General features: G+C 44.0%; 1 protein-coding gene across 1 annotated transcript in view; it reads right to left on the bottom strand.

The window, feature by feature from the left end:
* Nucleotides 1-9,473, bottom strand: part of LOC139759666 (uncharacterized) — an 18,678-nt gene extending 9,205 nt beyond the window's left edge. Inside the window, exon 1 of the mRNA XM_071682071.1 lies at nt 9,281-9,473. The gene's annotated coding sequence lies outside the window, so the exon portion shown is untranslated. The remainder of the gene's footprint in view (nt 1-9,280) is intronic.
* Nucleotides 9,474-18,986: the final 9,513 nt, after the last annotated feature.

Here is an 18,986-nt window from a genome sequence, read left to right as displayed (position 1 = left end):
ACGACACATGCTTTGAAGACGACGATCGCCATGAATCTCTCTCTCTCTCACCCGCATCGTAAGCGATTCACTCGTGTGTGCAAATCGTACAGAGGACACTATTATAGTAGTAGATCCTCTTGACACAGACGGTGTTATGGAAGCCATATCTGATAAACACTACGTCTCGTAAAAGTGATAATTCGACGTCCATACATCCCAATCCTTTGACAGCAAAGATAAGGGATCATAAACCACTGGTTCATTATAATGGTCTTTGACAGCACAGATAAGGGATCATAAGCCACTGGTTCATTATAATGGTCTTTGACAGCACAGATAAGGGATCATAAACCACTGGTTCATTATAATGGTCTTTGACAGCACAGATAAGGGATCATAAACCACTGGTTCATCATAATAGTCTTAGGTAATATGAAGAAGGGACAAGGAGACGTAGGAAGGGATTCACGAATGAGTTCGGTATCATAAGTGTTACACACACAGAAGGATGCAGTGGGATGAGATGTCTAACCGTGAATTAAAGAAGGACAACAAGCTTCACGTATCTCACGCCTTCGTAAGGGTCATGAGTGTGTGTTACACGTACACTCATTGATGGATCACATGGCACAGCGCCACACGTATCACAATCACTGATTAGATCTCCTGGATCGATTTGTTTACACCTACCATACCGGAGTGTCGAAGCTTAAAGATTCGAATAGTGAATCACTGATTCGTCAGGAACTGAACCAGAGCCGAAATGGCCTTTGAAACAGTCTATTCAGTGGGAAGTATGATATATATATATATATATATATATATATATATATGTGTGTGTGTGTGTGTGTGTGTGTGTGTGTGTGTGGAAAAATAGGACTCTAGAGATTGCCTCAGTCTCTAACGAGATCCATAATGGTTTAGAAAGGTTTTTTCATGTCGACCGCCCAGTGATTTCACCAAAGATGTCGCAGCTTTGTAGCCCTGTACTTATAGGGCAATTTGCCCCCACCGAATGAACGCTCGAACCACAGAGTTTCGGGGTGTCACCACCTTTTCGAGTGCTGGGGAAGTGAGTCTCGAGCATTATCAGTTTTCTTTTTTTTTTTTTTCAACATAATGTATATCTGTGTAACGTATATCTGGGTATCTCTTTTTTTTTTTTTAACAGAATTTCCTTTACCCCTCTTTGCTAAGGCACTTAATACCGTTTGAAGGTTGGCCGATTTTTCTCTCTTTCAAGATATTCTTTTTCAAAGAGCCACAGCCAAGCCACAGACCAGACAGGGCCACCATACCCAAGGGTCGTGCTTTTGTGCAGTCGTGCTCAAGCATCATGGTGTAGCGTTTGAAGGATCAATATATAACTTTTCACGGCCAAATATCTCTCTTTTCCTCGTGTGTGTGTGTGTCATGTGGTTCTGTAATGGACCTCATTTCCAGTGTTCCTTTAACAAGTGTCGTGGCCTAATACTCCTCCAGTTCCTTCAGTGAGGCTTCAGACATCACCGAGAAAATTCCGGCCCCAGGCCACACATTCTCTCTCTCTCTCTCTCTCTCTCTCTCTCTCTCTCTCTCTCTCTCTCTCTCTCTCTCTCTCTCTCTCTGGTGTCTCCGTCATCTCCAGGAGAACCTATATGTCTCTACAGTTTCCTGGAAGATGGGGGACGACTCTTTGTTATCATCGTATTTGAAATCTTACTTGCTTCTTTCTTTTCTCTCTTACCGCATTGCTTCGTAATCTGTGTACTTTTGTTGTTCCCTGGACCTACAGGTGCATGCCACATTTTGGTGTATGCTTGGCTGGTGCTGGCATGAACGATGCGTATATTCCCTCACTGCACATCTCTCTGATGCTTATCTCTCGCTGGTGGTTGCAATATTGTCGCGTACCACACCCATGCTTGCCTGGACGCTAGTGCCCCTCTCTCGCCAGTGCTTTTCCCTTGCTTTGCTAGTATCATCATTATACTCGCTCTGCTTGTGCTCGAGAAGAGGGAAAGTGACGAGAGAGAGACAACCCCACTTCCTCCTCCTCCTCCACATGCCTGTAACGCCAGAGTGAGACACCTGGACGAAATAATTACAAGCAATCACGTCATACCGTATGACCAGACGACTGAGCAGACTAGAAAGTTTTTTTTGGGCCACATCGTCGTCTGCTGCGCCCGGTCCCATTATAGTCTTTACGTAAGGCCGAGTTAAAGAGGCGGAGGCGCTCTGCCTACTTCCCTCCCTCCCTCCCTTCACCCTCTCGTGAGAATGGATGATTTATGGAGGGTTGTGAGAGCTCGGGGAGACATTCTATGGCATCATGAGGGCCCTTCAAGTGGCGAAGTCATTCCTTCGTGTCAGGGGGGGTTTTGAGTATTTTGACGTCGTCTGTTTACTGTTTCCTCATATTAGATGGTCCGTCTGTTGATCACCTCACATCAGGAGGTTCCGTCCGTCAGTCCGTCCATCATTCCCGCATAGCAGGAGGTTCCGTCCGTCCGTCCATCATCTCATATCAGAAGGTTCCGTCCGTCCATCATCTCATATCAGGAGGTCCCGTCCGTCCATCACTCCCTCATATCAAGATGTTCCGTCCGTCCGTCCGTCCATCATTCCCGCATAGCAGAAAGTTCCGTCCGTCCGTCCGTCCATCGTTCCCGCATGGCAGGAGGTTCTTCTGTCCATCAACGAGATACAAGATTTCCTCAGAGACCATGGAAGAGAGTTGCAACCAATCCACAGCTACTACAGGTGCAGCTTCTGCCGTCTTCCATAATACATAGGAAGGGGAACTAATGGATTCCAGTGCCATTTCTTAGGACTGACTCCTGCAATCTGAAAGCCTAAAGACACCGTGAAGGGAGGTGTAAGATCTCATAAACCAGTTCCATGAACATTAAGATTACCTATTCGAAGTCGTTTATACAGGGTCGTTATCATACTGTCCTCCACTGTGCTAACTGAGTTTTGATCTGTAACGATAGATTTTTCGGCCACGTTTTCTATATTCATAACATGAATGTTCGTATGTATGTCGTTATTTGTAATGTGTATATATATATATATATATATATATATATATATATATATATATATATATATATATATATATATATATATATATATATATATACCCAATCAAGCCACCCAGACTAAGTATAGTATATATATATATATATATATATATATATATATATATAGCGGGGGGCTGGAAATCCTCCCCTCTCGTTTTTTTGTTTTTTTTTTCCAAAAGAAGGAACAGAGGGGGCCAGGTGAGGTTATTCTAAAAAAAGGCCCAGTCCTCTGTTCTTAACGCTACCTCGCTAACGCGGGAAATGGCGAATAGTTTAAAAGAAAAAGAAAAAGAATATATATATATATATATATATATATATATATATATATATATATATATATATATATATATATATACACTGTAACTGCATACATCTTCCTACGAACTTCCCCCTAGGTACACACAAATCTTTTACGTGAGGAAATAAATCTCAGGATCATTATGAAGTGATGGCGTAAGAAATGCAACTGTAAAGGCGGAAGCAATTACCCCTGGAGCAGGACTGACTCAGTCACCCCGCAAGACGCACGGAACGCAAATAAGGGATTTCCTTCTGTGCCGGGACTCGTGAGCGAGACTGTCTGCCAGATGTCACGAAGGAAGGAGGATGGTGGCTCAGCATGAGGGGAGGAGGAGGAGGCGGAGGAGGGTGGGGAAAGAAAGGGTGGTTGGAGGAGGAAGAGGAAGAGGAAGAGGAGGAGGAGGAGGAGGAGGGTGGGGAAAGAAAGGGATGGTTGGAGGAGGAAGAGGCAGAGGAGGAGGAGGAGGAGGAGGGGTAAGGTGATGGAGGCGATGAAGACGGGACTGGATGTAAGGGAGGGAAAGTTTAGGAGAGGGCTGGAAATAGGTACCAGGAAGGAAGGGAGGAGGGAGAAGGTAGGGAGAGTCAGAGAGAGAGAGAGAGAGATGGAAGGAAGGAAGAGGAGGGAAAAGAGTTGAGTGCGAGAATAGAGAAATGAAAAATGAATAGATAAAAAAAAATGTTGCTGGAAAGGGAGCTCAAATGACCTGGAAATCCTCTTAGTGAACTCCTTGGACAAGAGGGAGGAGGAAGAGAAAATAGAGGGAGACTCCGAACGAGAGAAAGAGAGACTCAGGAGGACAAAGAGACAGACAGAAATAGGGACAGAAGAGCAATAGGGGAGAGAGTGCAAGATAAGTACAGAGAGTTACAGACTAACATGAATGAAGAAATACGACAGGAGCAATAGACAGAGTGCTCTGTCTTTCTCTTCCAAGTTCATCTGTTGCCGGAGACGTTGACACAAAATCGTTACCTTAGTCTGAAATGTGAGGTGTGATGAGGCTTGAGACAGCCTAGCACAATAGACTGGGTATACGAAGCATTATGATCCTTCCTCTTCGCATACACTGTAGGGGTCTCAGAGAACTTAAAGGTCGAGGAAATATGGAGAAGAACAAAGAAGCTGAGAGCTATCATGTTGACGCCGTCGTGGATGGGTTGGACATTAGTTGTAAACACAGTTTAAGTGGTCCTGGTTCAAATTTACGTCACGGTGCATGTTTTATATAATTTCTAGGATAAACCTTACATAGGTTGGTATTGGAATACCCTTATCTGGTATTGGAAAACCCTTTTCGTGCTCTGAAGTGTGTATGTACAGTGGAAGAGAAAGTGAGAAAGCTTGGAGGATGATGAGGTAAGGAATGAATAAGGAAGGGGTTAGAGAGAAAAGGATGGTGCACCATCATCTTCATTATCATCTAAGGGCGGCCTATTCAGAGCCGTCCGACGGCATTTCTTTGGTCCAGTGTCAGTAGGGAAGGTTCTCAGAACCGCTTCATCAGCGGTCGGACACAAGAACCGTGTCTCGCTCATTGAATGAAACTTTCTATAAGCTCATGGATTTCTGCAAACATCTGGTCATAGAGCTTAGTCCTGCTTCACTACCTCATCTGGAAAGTAATTTCTTTCCATCATAGAACAGCTTTATTGTCCTATTTGCAGATTCGAATCATTGCGAACCTTTTGTTAGCGTTCTTCGATGTTTTACCCCAGTGTAAGTCTTAATGACAGATGACATATTTTTGACAACAGCTCTAAGATATTCAAGGTTTTAGTGTTCAGTCTTCGTCTAAAAAGATAAGTATTCAGGTCCTTAAGTATATACGCGTTTTTCAGACATTTTTGCAAATACACTTTTAACTGAAATTATCTTTGTGAAACGAAAATGATACACAAGACTAAAAATGGTAGAGACTTCGAAGTTGTTCGAATCTCACTGAGGCGTTTCGAGATAATTTTCATAAGAGGACCTTCACGCTGAATTCATTCCTGGATTCATTGATTAAAAAGAAACTTCCTGTTTCAGTGGTCGATCATACACTCTATCCATCTCAGGGGTTCCTTCTTTACTCCATCTATCTCAGTGATTGATCTATACTCTCCCTATCTCAGGGAATAATCATCCATCCCGTCTCAGTTGGAAGTTAACTATCCTCGTTACCTATCTCGATGGTTAACCTACCTATCCCACTTATTTCAACCCTGTACCCTATCCATGTCAGAGATTAACAATCCATACTATTTTGTAACTTGGAATAAACATCCATATCATCTATTTCAGGGGTTGATCATCCACATCGTCTATGTCAGGGGTTATATCCCCATACCGTCTATCTTCGGATCTCAGGGGGTTAAGTACCCAAATGCTCTGTCTCTGGGGTTGGTCATTCAGGAGCCATTGATGATCACGACTCACACGTCTGTCCAGTTCACACAGACGAAGAGCCAGGCTCTGCATCTGATCAACACACCAACCTGGCTCTCTGTACCGCACCTGAACATAAACATATGGTCCTGCAAACAAGTATTATGAGGTACGAAGCCTTGGGTAGGCCATCAAGTGCTTCCTACCCCAGGCAGATGCCGTTGGAGACAAGGATCATGGGAGAACATAGTAGCCAACGGAGAGGTACAAAGGAACACTTGCTTTCTTCAAAAGCACGTCACTGTAAGTTTACTCTGTACAGCAAGCGGGCTTTTTTGAATATGAAGGCAATTGATCGTATAGGTTTGCGGTGCTTGAGCCGTCTCATGCAAACACAGAGGTCCTGCGATGTCCAACACTGAGATAGATATGTCAATATGTCTTTACGCTTTTATCCTCTATTTGTACGTTCGTGTCACCTGGGTGGAACTTCACCGCGGGCAAATACTGACCAGGAAATTACAGTGAGTTTTTCGCTCCCGGTGAGAAGGTGGAGAGCGTTCCTTCGTCTCCTGAAAACAGGTAGTAAAGCAAGGCATGTTTGCTCAGCTTTCTCCTCAGGTGTTAGAGGCTGGGCGTAAGCGAACAGCGACAGAAGTTGGGAATCAAATGTAGATCTAGCCCAACACTCACGATCCACACACACACACACACACACACACACACACACACACACACACACACATATATATATATATATATATATATATATATATATATATATATATATATATATATATATTTATTCCTGAGTCCACAGGGAAAATGAAACACGATAAATTCCCAAGTGCACTTTCGTGTCATAATCACATTATCTGGGGATAGATTATATATATATATATATATATATATATATATATATATATATATATATATATATATATATATATATATATATATATATATATCATCTCAAGGGAGAGTTGAATGACCGTTACATAATAAGATAATTATCAATTAGGATTTCCCACGGGCGAATCGTCTGTCAGCCGGTAATTGAATCATTAGGGCTTTGGAGAAAAATAATCATTTTATCAAGGAAATTGAGGAGAAAACTTCACCCCTCTCGTGTCTTACTTGTGTTTGGCAATCTCCAGGTGGAGTGGGGAGAGAGTGGGAGGGAGGCGTCAGTGGGGAGTGGTGTACACTCTCTTATGGTAGGGAATTTGACCACAGGTGAGGGATGTAATGATGACAAAGGTGGTGCTTCAGGTGTTGTGGTTGAGGTGGTGGGGGAGGAGGTCTTGGTGATTACTCTCTGATTTTGGGTGGGGGAGTAAGTGATTACTGCTCGATGGGTAGGGTTGGGGATTACTCTCTGACAGGGGGGGTAGGGAGGGAGGGAGGGTGGTAATTGATTACTTTGTCTCTATATATATGAGAGAGAGAGAGAGAGAGAGAGAGAGAGAGAGAGAGAGAGAGAGAGAGAGAGAGAGAGAGAGAGAGAGAGAGAGAGAGAGAGAGAGAGAGAGAGAGAGAGATTGGCTACTAACGAGTTCTTAGGATGAGACTTTTGTCCGAAAGGTGTGTGTGCGCGCGCGCACGTGTATGTGTGTGTGTGTGTGTATGTGTGTGTGTGTGTGTGTGTGTGTGTGTGTGTGTGTGTGTGTGTGTGTGTGTGTGGAATCCTTTTATTCAAGTATATCTTTACCACGAATTAAGCACCCCAGTGTCTCCCTATCTACCTCCGACAACCGGAGGTAGATAGATCGCCTGCTACAGACATCCTCAGCAACAACAACAACAACAACAACAACAACAACAACAACAGCAGCAGCAGCAGTAGAGCGAATAAAAAAAAAAAATCTTGGTAAATCATGAGAATTGTCATTACTCAAACCCACACTCAAGATAAACTTTATCACTACATAAAACGTCATATAATTCACTGCTCCGTAAGGACTGTAATTTCACTTAAACTAGTGGAAAATATTAGGGAGATCCACAGAGCTCCTTCTCCAGGGCTGAGGTGGATACATTTGCCTTTTCTTAAAGAGGGAAAGACGGTATCTGTTCCGTATGACGTCATGAATACCTCCCATACCATCGCCATGCAACAGGGGACTTTGCATGATACGATCAAGTGGATATCATGTCTGTAATTACCTCAGTAAACTGCTAAATCACTTCCGTCATTCCCTTGAGAAGGGGGTGGTGGGGAGGACCGACCTCGTGAGGACATAATTACCTTTATAATGATCATCAAATTATCATAATTCGTTGACTTAACTTTCATCGTAGACAATAGTATTCATCGCTTTAGTTTCCACTGTATGTATGGATGATGGTTATCACAGGTAACAGAACCACGCCCCCATACACCAAGGTCGTGCAGGGGAAAAAAAAAGCTCCATAGGTGAGATATACAATGACCTGTGTTCTGATAAAGTCTATTATGAAATACGATGAAATACGTATTCAAAAGCTTGGACGCAGAGGCAAAATTCATCGTTTACGATAAAAGCGTATTCGAATCATGGACGCAGAGGTGGAATTCATCGTTTCTCTTTAGTACAACCAATATTCAAATTCTAAGTTAGGAACTTGCAAACACATAAGTACCCATGAGTACGTAAATTCATCCATTTTGAACATGTGTTGAACCAATGAAAAATAATTAAATTGTGCCTTTTGGGTCAGTGATAATTGTCAGGAACTCTGGCCCTCTGGAATTAATGTATTTCAATATTACTTTTGGTATAACTGCATCAAGGTTTAATACTGATGATGTATGTATATATACGTCGTCTCATCTGCAGCCTAGACCTGTACGACTGCAAGCTAACCAGTTACTCTTCTAACAGTGGAAGAGTTAACTGGATAATCAAAGGATCTCTTCTGGGTCCTATGAATCAAAGGGCCGGGCCAAAAGTATGTTACATGACTACTCCCATATTGACTTGGGTATTTAGTCTGGTCCTGATACTATGCTATATCCATCAGGGATTCCGCAGACGAATATGAATTTGGAATCTAAAGTTGGTCGTAGGGACAAGGACATGTGATGTTAATGTTAGTTCCTGGACTGTGACCATCGTAATGTTAATCTTCCAGTAATGGGGAAGGGGAAGACAATAGTTCGCGTTAGGCCAAAGCCACCAACGGATCTTGGGCACCACTTTAGCCGGGGATGCGATGAGAAATGCGCTCAACTGATAAGGAATACGATAATCTCTTGGCAAGTCACACACACTTAAGGTTCTGTGTTGATGATTTTGCGTCACTGAAATTCGGGGGGGCACTCGTTTACCCTCATCCTCGAAGAACCGTCTGGATTTAAGGAGTTCGACAACGATCACACGAAGAGTGTTTGGCTCAAGAGGGCCTAGGAGGCTCGCGGCACAGACTTCGATGTTAACGTCACTTTAAGTTCCAAATTGTACGTGATCACGTCTGCAAGACATCCCTCGCGACGACCATTTGCTGCTCCTCTCACTCAAAAAACTTAAAAAACATAAATCCATTGAAGAACTTTGGTATATATGTTGTCACTGACCTCACTCTTGCCTCGAGGGACGATGGCGGGGCGAGAGAGAAAAAAAAAGAAGTTAGCCCAACACCAGAAAAGTTTATATGCTCGATCCTTCTCCTGCTCGGTTGCCGCTGTGTGACGACCTCCAGATGACAGGTCCCCCTCTCTCTCTCTCTGGGTCGTCTAGTCGTCAACTTAAGAACGTGCAGGGCGAATATGAAGCTCCGAGGGTCTTCCACCTCGGTTTATATATAGCTCTCACTTTCCCAAGTTGACTCCTCCTCCCTTGAAGTTCCGCGCCCTTGCCTCGATCGCCATGGGAATGCCAGGGCTCCTCATCCACCTCTTTCACGACCTCCATACTTGAATACCCCTCCAACCTCAAGAAAAAGGCATCTAATATATCTAATTCCGCTTGTACTGTGGCCATTAGGGAGAGGAAACCTAATGGCGAGTCAAAGAGTTGGACGTTCTTAAAAACTTGTATTGATGATCAAAGGATGATAAATATTTTTATATTTTGTGCTGGGATGCTGTAAGTGATAGATTGGTCAGCGGATACACTTTTTTTTTTTACCTCACTTTATTGGCATTAAAAAGCTGAGGAAATGAGCGTTCCTCGTGTTTGCTGAGATGATTTTCCCCCAAGACATGAAAAGAGCGAGTGTGAGGTCCACAACAGATGCGTACGCACACACACACACACACACACACACACACACACACACACACAACCATCCCGCTAGAAGACGTATTGACCCATGGTAGTTGAAGCGTAATGCGTTCCCTAGACTGTTTGTTCCTGCGCATGACGGTGTGTTTGGCGGGAAGAACACACCCCCCTCCCCCCTCCCCCCCTCCCCCCCCTCCCCCTCCGGAAAAAAAAAAAAGAGTTGCTAAATTAACCCGACTTTCTGTTGGCATTGGAGGGTGTTTGCTCTTGCATAGCAGTGTGTTTACAGTCACAACAGACATGCATAAAGCAATACGCATTTTCTTTTTCTCTTTCTTTTTTTTTGTAAAAGAAAGAGAGAATGGATCCTTTCTGTTCTCGTCATTCGTTCTTGCATTTGTAACGGGAGGGCGTTCCCATGGACGAATTCTTTCGCGGTATTCAATGGACGAGTTGTGGGTCAGAGGGGAAAGGATTTGCAGCCGGCCTTGAACCCGCCAAAGGGACACGGCACTGAGGGAACATGACTCTCATTTCACAGGGCGAGTGGAAGACGAGGGGTTGGTGGTGTGAGGGAGGCGTCATGATGACCCGTAGAGGAAGGTGCACATAGCAGTGAGTACCGGGGATACGCCTATGACGATGATGGTCATAGTAACGAGGATTGTATATACACGCGACTATCCTTTCTCTGATCGAGGGAGCGCTGGCTCAACAGACATCTGAGGCATCAGAGAAAACTCTTCTCTTGGTTCCTTCGAAGAAGGAGATGAAGAAGAAGAAGAAGAAGAAGAGGAAGATGAAGAAGAAGCAGGAGGAGGAGGTGGAGGAGGAGGAGGAGGAAAAGAAGAAACAGGAGGAGGAGAAGAAGAGGAAGAAGAAGAAGAAGAAGAAGAAGAAGAAGAAGAAGAAGAAGAAGAAGAAGGAGGAGGAGGAGGAGGAGGAGGGGAAGAAGAAGAAGAAGAAGAAGAAGAAGAAGAAGAAGAAGAAGGCAAAAAAAAAAAGAGGAAGGAGAAAAAGAAGATGCCTTCGAAGCCTGGAGAGATATGTACAAGCCTTATACCAGAATGTAGCAAGTAAACAGGAATCATCGTTCTCATTTAAACTGTCGCATCCGGACATTTTTCCAAGCAGGAGACGCAAGTCCTTGGCGACGACACTTTCCACCGTGACAGTAAGGAAAAAGGAGGTGGCCATCGTCGAAGACGCCAGCGTTATCAGGCCTTTAAGTCGCACGAATGGCGGTCGCAGACGGAGCTCCGCATGTCTGATCCAAAATTTCGTGTGTAGGTATCCGTGTTATGGCTAAGGCGTCGAAGTAACAGGGGAAAAAATGAGTTTTAAATCTTAGAAATGAAATGGGAAAGGTGCATGTGTGTGTATATGTGTGTAATTACTTGCGTTTAAGAAACCCTTGAAGACAATGTACATTCCTTTGGTACGAAGGTACGATCGATAATAGCGTGGGGGGGGGGGGGGGGGGGGGGGGGGGGGGGCGCAACGGTACGGTATGACGGTACGGCCCTTGAAGACGCTCCTGAAACACGACGATACGCACTTAACACAGGTACGACACTTGGACACGACGGTACGGCGATGGTAGCAAGTGCGATACGACTCCCAAGCACACTGCGTAAAGCGTAACACCTGCGTTATATACCGACCAGTAAAAACACACAACTGTGTTATATAACCTCAATCTTATAGCGATTAGTTAAACAGATCTCTTCGTATAGGACGCCGACCTATTCATAACGTATTAAATTCTAGAACTTATAGACATCGAAAAATCCATCTGTAACGTTCATCTAAAACATCTACGTTCGGGTGTAGGGCCAAACGCCGGGCTTTTGTGGGTTATATACCGAGTATATAACATAACGTTGTCATGACGATAGCCTGTTTATAACGATCGGCTGAACTCCCAGGTCGGTATATAGCATTACCCTCTCTATAACGGTTGACTGAGCGGCTGCGTCTACAGAGCGCGAAATCTGCACAAAACGCGAATTAGCGATCCATGGAAACGCTTCTTGTGTTCTCTACTTTACGCTCGAGGAGGCGAGAATTTCCTTCATACGGTTTTAAATGAGTCATGTTTGTTATTTAGACTATTTTTCAGGTTCAGGAACACAGGGATTTCATTCATAAGCGTACCATTTTTAATGATTCATGCTCTTATCTGAGCTACTTTACATATTCAAGAAGACAGGGAGTAATTTGACTTTATTCTAAATGAACTTTTCGAAGTGATTTACTTTATTCTAAAGGAACCTTTCGAAGTGATTTACTTAATTATAAATGAACCTTTCGAAGTGATTCACTTTATCATCTGAACTACTTTACATCTTCAAGTGCAAAGGAATTTCACTTATGTCTTTGTGTGATTCATAGTGTCGTACAAACTTCGTTATATAATTAAACTCTCGAGTTAATTGGATAGAATTATAGCGCATTCCTTGCCGTTGGGGAGGGACTTGAAGAACAATTATTTTTAATGGTATCAATTTACAGTTATTAAGACACATAAACTTAATATGTGACTGACGAGTTCCTTCTGTAAATCCAGCAGTGAAAGACAAAATGCAGTTGATGACATTTCCTCGCCTTCCTCCGATCCACGCCAACTCTGGCGACACAGCTGCTTGAAATCTATTCATTGAAAAGGCGGCCCCGTTCTCTGATTAAAGAAGTTGCAAGACGCACGATAACTAACCCCCACTCCATCTCCCACCTACACACACACACACACACACACACACCGGTACCAAGAATTCATCCAATTCCCTGGCGGGATGAATATTACTAGCTACCTGGGCGATTATATGATACTATTCTCGAGGGGGAAAAAAATGATACGTTACATTTCATCTGTGCACGGATATGCCAGTTGACGTAAACAGTGAGAGAGAGAGAGAGAGAGAGAGAGAGAGAGAGAGAGAGAGAGAGAGAGAGAGAGAGAGAGAGAGAGAGTTATAACTGCTCATGAGACCAACGAAAATTTTCGCTTTCCGTGCTGCGGTTCGATAAATCAGTTGTATAAACTTGTCTTGCTCTGATGTATTTTCTTCAGGTGTCATCCCGTCCTTGTTGAAAGCTTTAATCATGAGAAAAAATCATGTCGTAACTCATTATGAGATCAATAGAAAATGTGTACAGTCTATGCTGTTTCGAATTAGTGGTTCATTTACCATTTTTCTCTTCTTATTTCCTAGGACTGTAAGGTTAGGTTAGGTTAGGTTTGAATGCATTCAAAACTGAAAGCCTAAACCTTTACAACGCTATGTCTTTCAGTGATTCATAATCCAAAATTGATCTAAAATCTTGGTATATATCTTACATATTTATATAAAATCTTCATGGAAGATTTTAGTATATGTTTTATATTCTCATATAATCTTTTTTCCCTCGTTTTATTCTTCATTGTCTTCTCCATTCCTCATGTTCTCTTGCTCGCCACCCTCCGGCAGCTGAGATAGACTCCTTACATCACGTTTTCCTCCCACTTGTTATCATCCTCCTCCTCCTCCCGCTTCTGCTGTCAGGAGGCATTACCACAGACCTTTCCAGCGTCCAGCCAGACGTCAGCTTCCAGACGTAGCCACTAGCTGTTTCCTGGAAGTGCTGATGGTGAGGGGTGCTGCTGGCGATGGGGTGTCTTTCCTCCCCGCAAGCCATGGCTTACTGCTCGTGTACGATTCTTCATGTGACACGGGAATGGAATCTTTGTCCTAGATACCCATGTCACACCCGAGCCGCACCTGTCCCATCGCTGCCACACCTCCCTCATGCCAGTGTCATACCCCCTGTTACATCGTACATCCCTGCCACACACACTTGTGCCTCACGAAAGCCACACTTTTCACACCCATTCCACACCAAAGCCACACTTTTCACACCCATTCCACACCAAAGCCACATTTTTCACACCCGTGCCACACCAAAGCCACACCTTTTTGAGACACTTGAGCCACATTCACACCATCTCCGCCACCGTTCCTCCTGATGGTGTAGAGCCACACTTCTCAAACCAGACAAATATTTCTCGGCAGTTACTTGTTAACAGCTGCTGCAATCCTGACCATAATTCTGCCTTGGAACAAAAGAATGTCGGTATATCCAATATTTCACAGAGTTTCTCAGGCAATTTCGAGCTCGCTTTAGTAGTTATCAAATGTGAAATGAAACTGACATTGCTTCTTTTTCCGAGACGAAGCTTACCTTCAGTCTGCATGACAGTATATATGCCATGATTAACTGTATCATAGTCAGGATACCTTGAAGAGAATCGGTTAAATAATAATCAGAATTGAATCCAACATCTAACCCAATAAAGATCATTCTGTATATCAATTCGAAGATGAATCTGATATTGATATCTAAAATGAGCAAATCTTATTCCCTTCAGTCTCACTGTAAGGCTGAAGCCTCAATAAATACTTATCGTCTTAGGCGACGAAGCCTACTTCTGAAATCTCCTCACACACATCGAAGTCCTTCACATACATCGAAGTCCCTCACGCATATCGCAGTCCCTCACATACATCGAAGTCCCTCACGCATATCGAAGTCCCTCACGTACATCGAAGTCCCTCACGCATATCGAAGTCCCTCACATATTTCGAAGACCCTCACATAAATCGAAGTCCCTCACGCATATCGAAGTCCCTCACATACATCGAAGTCCCTCACGTACATCGAAGACCCTCACATACATCGAAGCCCCTCACATATATCGAAGACCCTCACATATATCGAAGTCCCTCACATACATCGAAGTCCCTCACATACATCGAAGTCCCTCACATATATCGAAGTCCCTCACATATACCAAACTATCAATATAAGTCACTAGGATACTCAATCTCGACTCTACCGACAATTACAAAGACATGGCGAGAGTACTGCGCCTTTCGTTCATACCATGCACAGACGGCCGACGAATAGAGGCATTGCATAATGATCTAATGTGAGAAGAACTGTCCGGGGGGAGTGACTCTCCCTCTCTCTCTTTGGCGGGCGTCAGCCTGGTAAATAAAGTGAAGTTCTGTTTGTTGATCGCTTCCTTGTGTAACACAGCCGTCATCAAGTGAGTCATGCACCACAGATATGCTTGGGAAGTGAAGGTACAATTGTTGTACAGGTGTAAAGTTGTGTAAGTATATATATATATATATATATATATATATATATATATATATATATATATATATATATATATATATATATATATAAAAGAGACGATGTGGTTGAAGGTAGTTTGTCTTACATGCGTCCATGCACGGCATATTCAGCTTCTTCGGCATCATTCAAACTATGGATCTCCTTATTTGCCAGAGATCTGAGGGTTTTCAGACTCTCTCTCTCTCTCTCTCTCTCTCTCTCTCTCTCTCTCTCTCTCTCTTCTCTCTCTCTCTCTCTCTCTCTCTCTCTCATCTATCTATCCATCTCTCATCTGCTTTCAGTTACTTTCTGAGAATTTAGTTTCCTACATGCATAATTCTCTTAACTTAGAGCGCCCCCTTCCATCACTGGTTCGGTCAGGTTCGGGAACATCTACGTCTCAGGGAACGGTAAACAAGCGACGGACGTGACCGATGATACCTTCGAAAAAAGAAAAAATTTGATGACCAAATCATAATCTGGTTTGCTTGGACTTTTGGTCTATTGACTACCAGGGTCGTTCATCTATCACAGATTCATCTGGAGCGCCTGATTCTCGCCCGTTCTCGAGATGATTCGATGACCATTCATTGTCTCATTGCACGTGCAGCCCCTGGCTTAGTTATACCCCTGTATACGCGAGGGAGAATGAGGCGCACCTTACGAGATCGGTATCAAATAGGTTTCGAACTCACGACTTTCGGTCACCCGAGCACCGCTTCAGCCACGCCCTATTCCCTTCTCTCTCTCTCTCTCTCTCTCTCTCTCTCTCTCTCTCTCTCTCTCTCTCTCTCTCTCTCTCTCTCTCTCATTATGTACGTGCAATCGCAAGCAAAATGAAATTCTAGGACACGCCTGAAGTCCTGGTAAGAGCCTGGTCGAAGCTGTACCGAGCTCTATGCCTCTGCTTCGAGACGGAGGGCTTCGGTGCAGCTTCGTTCATGAGTGTCGCAGGCCCTCTAACCCGGCACGGTAAATACAGCTGAGAGAGTTTCCGAGCAGGGCGGAGGGTTGGGGCAGCGGCGGTCCATGAAGAATCGATTTCAAACCTTCGAATAAACAGCGTCGTGGATTAATTCCTCCCCACACCACTCACTGGCAGACTCCCCTGTACGATTTCCTCACTTTCGATCGCCCTTTCCCGCCCATGTGTCTCAACATCACTCACAGGTGATTGGTAAATCATTCCCTCCCCCACAGCTGTACTACTTCACCGTTCTTCACCCGCTTCTTTTACATCGTCTCCAAAAAAAAAAAGTCTCTCTCTCTCTCTCTCTCTCTCTCTCTCTCTCTCTCTCTCTCTCTCTCTCTCTCTCTCTCTCTCTCCCCAGCTTCCTTAATTCTCAACGTCTCGTTCTGATCGTTTTCGTCGGCCGTTTGGCTAACGACAGGACGTGGGCGTGCTCATATCTTATCGAGGTATGTGTGTGTGTGTGTGTGTGTGTGTGTGTGGGCGAGACACCGCCCACTCCTTCGTATCGCCTTTGGAGTTCAACGTCCAACGTTCCTTTCACTATTCACGTCTGATTCAGTTCATCCTACGTCCCTCACGACTCTCAATTCAGTCGGAGAACACCTGTTAATACTTCATATTTCCATCAGTATGTCTCGTTTACAGCCATTTCCAAAAGATACCCTGATAAGTGCGGTCATTCACTCCACTCACTTCACTCCTCTGATACGCAACACTCTGAAGCAAACACAGTGATTCGAACAGACAGTTCGACTCTACAAAGCTACTCCTTACTGTCTGATTCCTCTCCTTCACTGAGGATGACATGTGGCAGTAAACTCCTCAAACACGGACATAAATCAGCTCCGTAAAAGAATCCTTATTCTCACTCCACTGTCACTCTAGACTCACAGCCTAGATACCTCATAGATAAAGGTGTCTCTCTCTCTCTCTCTCTCTCTCTCTCTCTCTCTCTCTCTCTCTCTCTCTCTCTCTCTCTCTCTCTCTCTCTCTCTCTCAGTAGCATCACACCGATGCGTGAGGTAATGTACGCCAAAAAAAGCTGCATTTTTCTTTTCTTTTTTTTTCTCTCTCTCTCAGAAGCAGTTATGTTTTACCTTCCCTGCTCCTCCCAGACACGGGACGTCTTGAGCACCTCAATTATTTCCAGTGTATAAACTTTTACCGTTCACAGTATCCGTCTAATAATACGCTATCTCCTTTCCTTTTTTTTTTTCCTCTTACGTCATTCAAATAGCACCGAAGACTCACGCTAACCGTTTTCTTCCCGTCATTCCTCGTCCGTAATACATACTACAGGGACTGTTACGCTCCGCATCTTCAACAACTCTTCCTTAACAGCGCAAAGACGGCTATTTTCTTCGCTTCCCTCTGCAGCTGCGCAGTCCAAGCCACGTTACCTCCCCCGTCTGCTGGTGCCTCTGCTTCAGAACCAGATTTCATCAACTTAATCAATCAACCTCATCTTTATTCCTTTCAGTTCGTTACGTTTCAGTTACATCCATTCTCGCCAGGTCGTTCGTGCCAAACGTTCACATAGTTAGCGAATCTTTTACGGTCTTGTGATAACGATTTGAGCCTAGGCTTGGAGTGTCATTAATCTTAGCGTTGTCTTGGTTCCCACCTGTCGGCCACCCACTCAAGAGCTCCCTCCTCAACACAGCAGCGATGTTAGTATATCTAATCAGTTGTTGACACACTTCACCCCGAGCAATGTGCAAAATTCAAAGCTCAGCTAAGAGGAACAGAGACCCCTATGTATTTGAGGTCTACAGCTTTGTGAGCAACTGCTAAAGAGGATATTGTGCTATTATTCACGCGCGTCTATAACACTGGTCCCTTAATCCTGTTTGCCAGAGATGAATCCTCAGTGTTAAAGGTTCCGAATGCACATGATGCAGCACAACACACGCAGATGTTCCTGCCTTCTGGAGGAGGTGAAAGTCAAAACACCATAGGATGGACGCGGGGAGGCGGGGGACCAGTCACGAGACAGCTGAAAAACATGGCCAACGTATCCTTTGTCTGTAGAGACTCGAGCCCCAGCCTGCCTGACACCAGACTGTGAGGACTGTTGTAAGTGTCATCATCTTCGTCAGGAGGGTCGTCAACGAAGTCCTCCGGTGATATCCAGACTCACAGGCAAAACATACGATCTCATCACACGCCAAAGTCCTCCTCTTTTATATCCAGAAGACTTACCATTACTACCTACAACCAAAGCATCCTTTTTCACAGTCTTCAGCTCACTAATCCTCTTTCTCCGTCATCTCTTAAGACCTTCCTGAGCGTTCTCCTGCTCTTTCTCCTTCTCCTCACGCCTGGGGATACGGAAACCCATGGCGTCAGCGCCATTACTTTCCTCTAGTGTAAACAAAACCACGACAGTTTCGTACCCGCGTTCCTCTGCTCTCCAGAAAGTCAAACCCGCCGCGTCCATAAATAGCTGGCCCTCTGGCGACAGGGAAATGAATTAGAGTGGTTATGTGTACATATTAGTTATGCATTGCGCCGTGTCAAATTTTCGTTCGTTTACGTTTTATTTCTTACACTGAGGGATTCTGAACGTTTTACGAGTGAGGTATGATAGCTTACGCAAGTATTAAACTGTATTATGAGACATATTTTGATTATCATTTCAGACGAACTGTTAACTTTTACCTTATCCCATTTATCGCTTTAAGTTCCATCTTTCTATATCGTCTCCTTCCATCTTACTCAAAAAAGAAAAGATTAAACAGACAATTTTGCCTCTGATCTTTAAAATTAGAAATAATTTATCTATGCAGAAAACGTCCTTTGATGTGGAAACGAAGTCATCTGTCTCTTACAGTTTTCTCTGAGTGCGTGACGAACGGTAAATTTCGGCGTTTGTCCTTGTGTTTATAACAGTGAGAGAATGAGGTAGAAAGATAGAAAGA

The sequence above is a fragment of the Panulirus ornatus genome, chromosome 33 (genome assembly GCF_036320965.1).
Source record: "Panulirus ornatus isolate Po-2019 chromosome 33, ASM3632096v1, whole genome shotgun sequence".
NCBI lineage: Eukaryota > Metazoa > Arthropoda > Malacostraca > Decapoda > Palinuridae > Panulirus > Panulirus ornatus.
The sequence above is the reverse complement of the archived record's forward strand: the minus strand, read 5'-3'. Positions and strand labels throughout refer to the sequence as shown.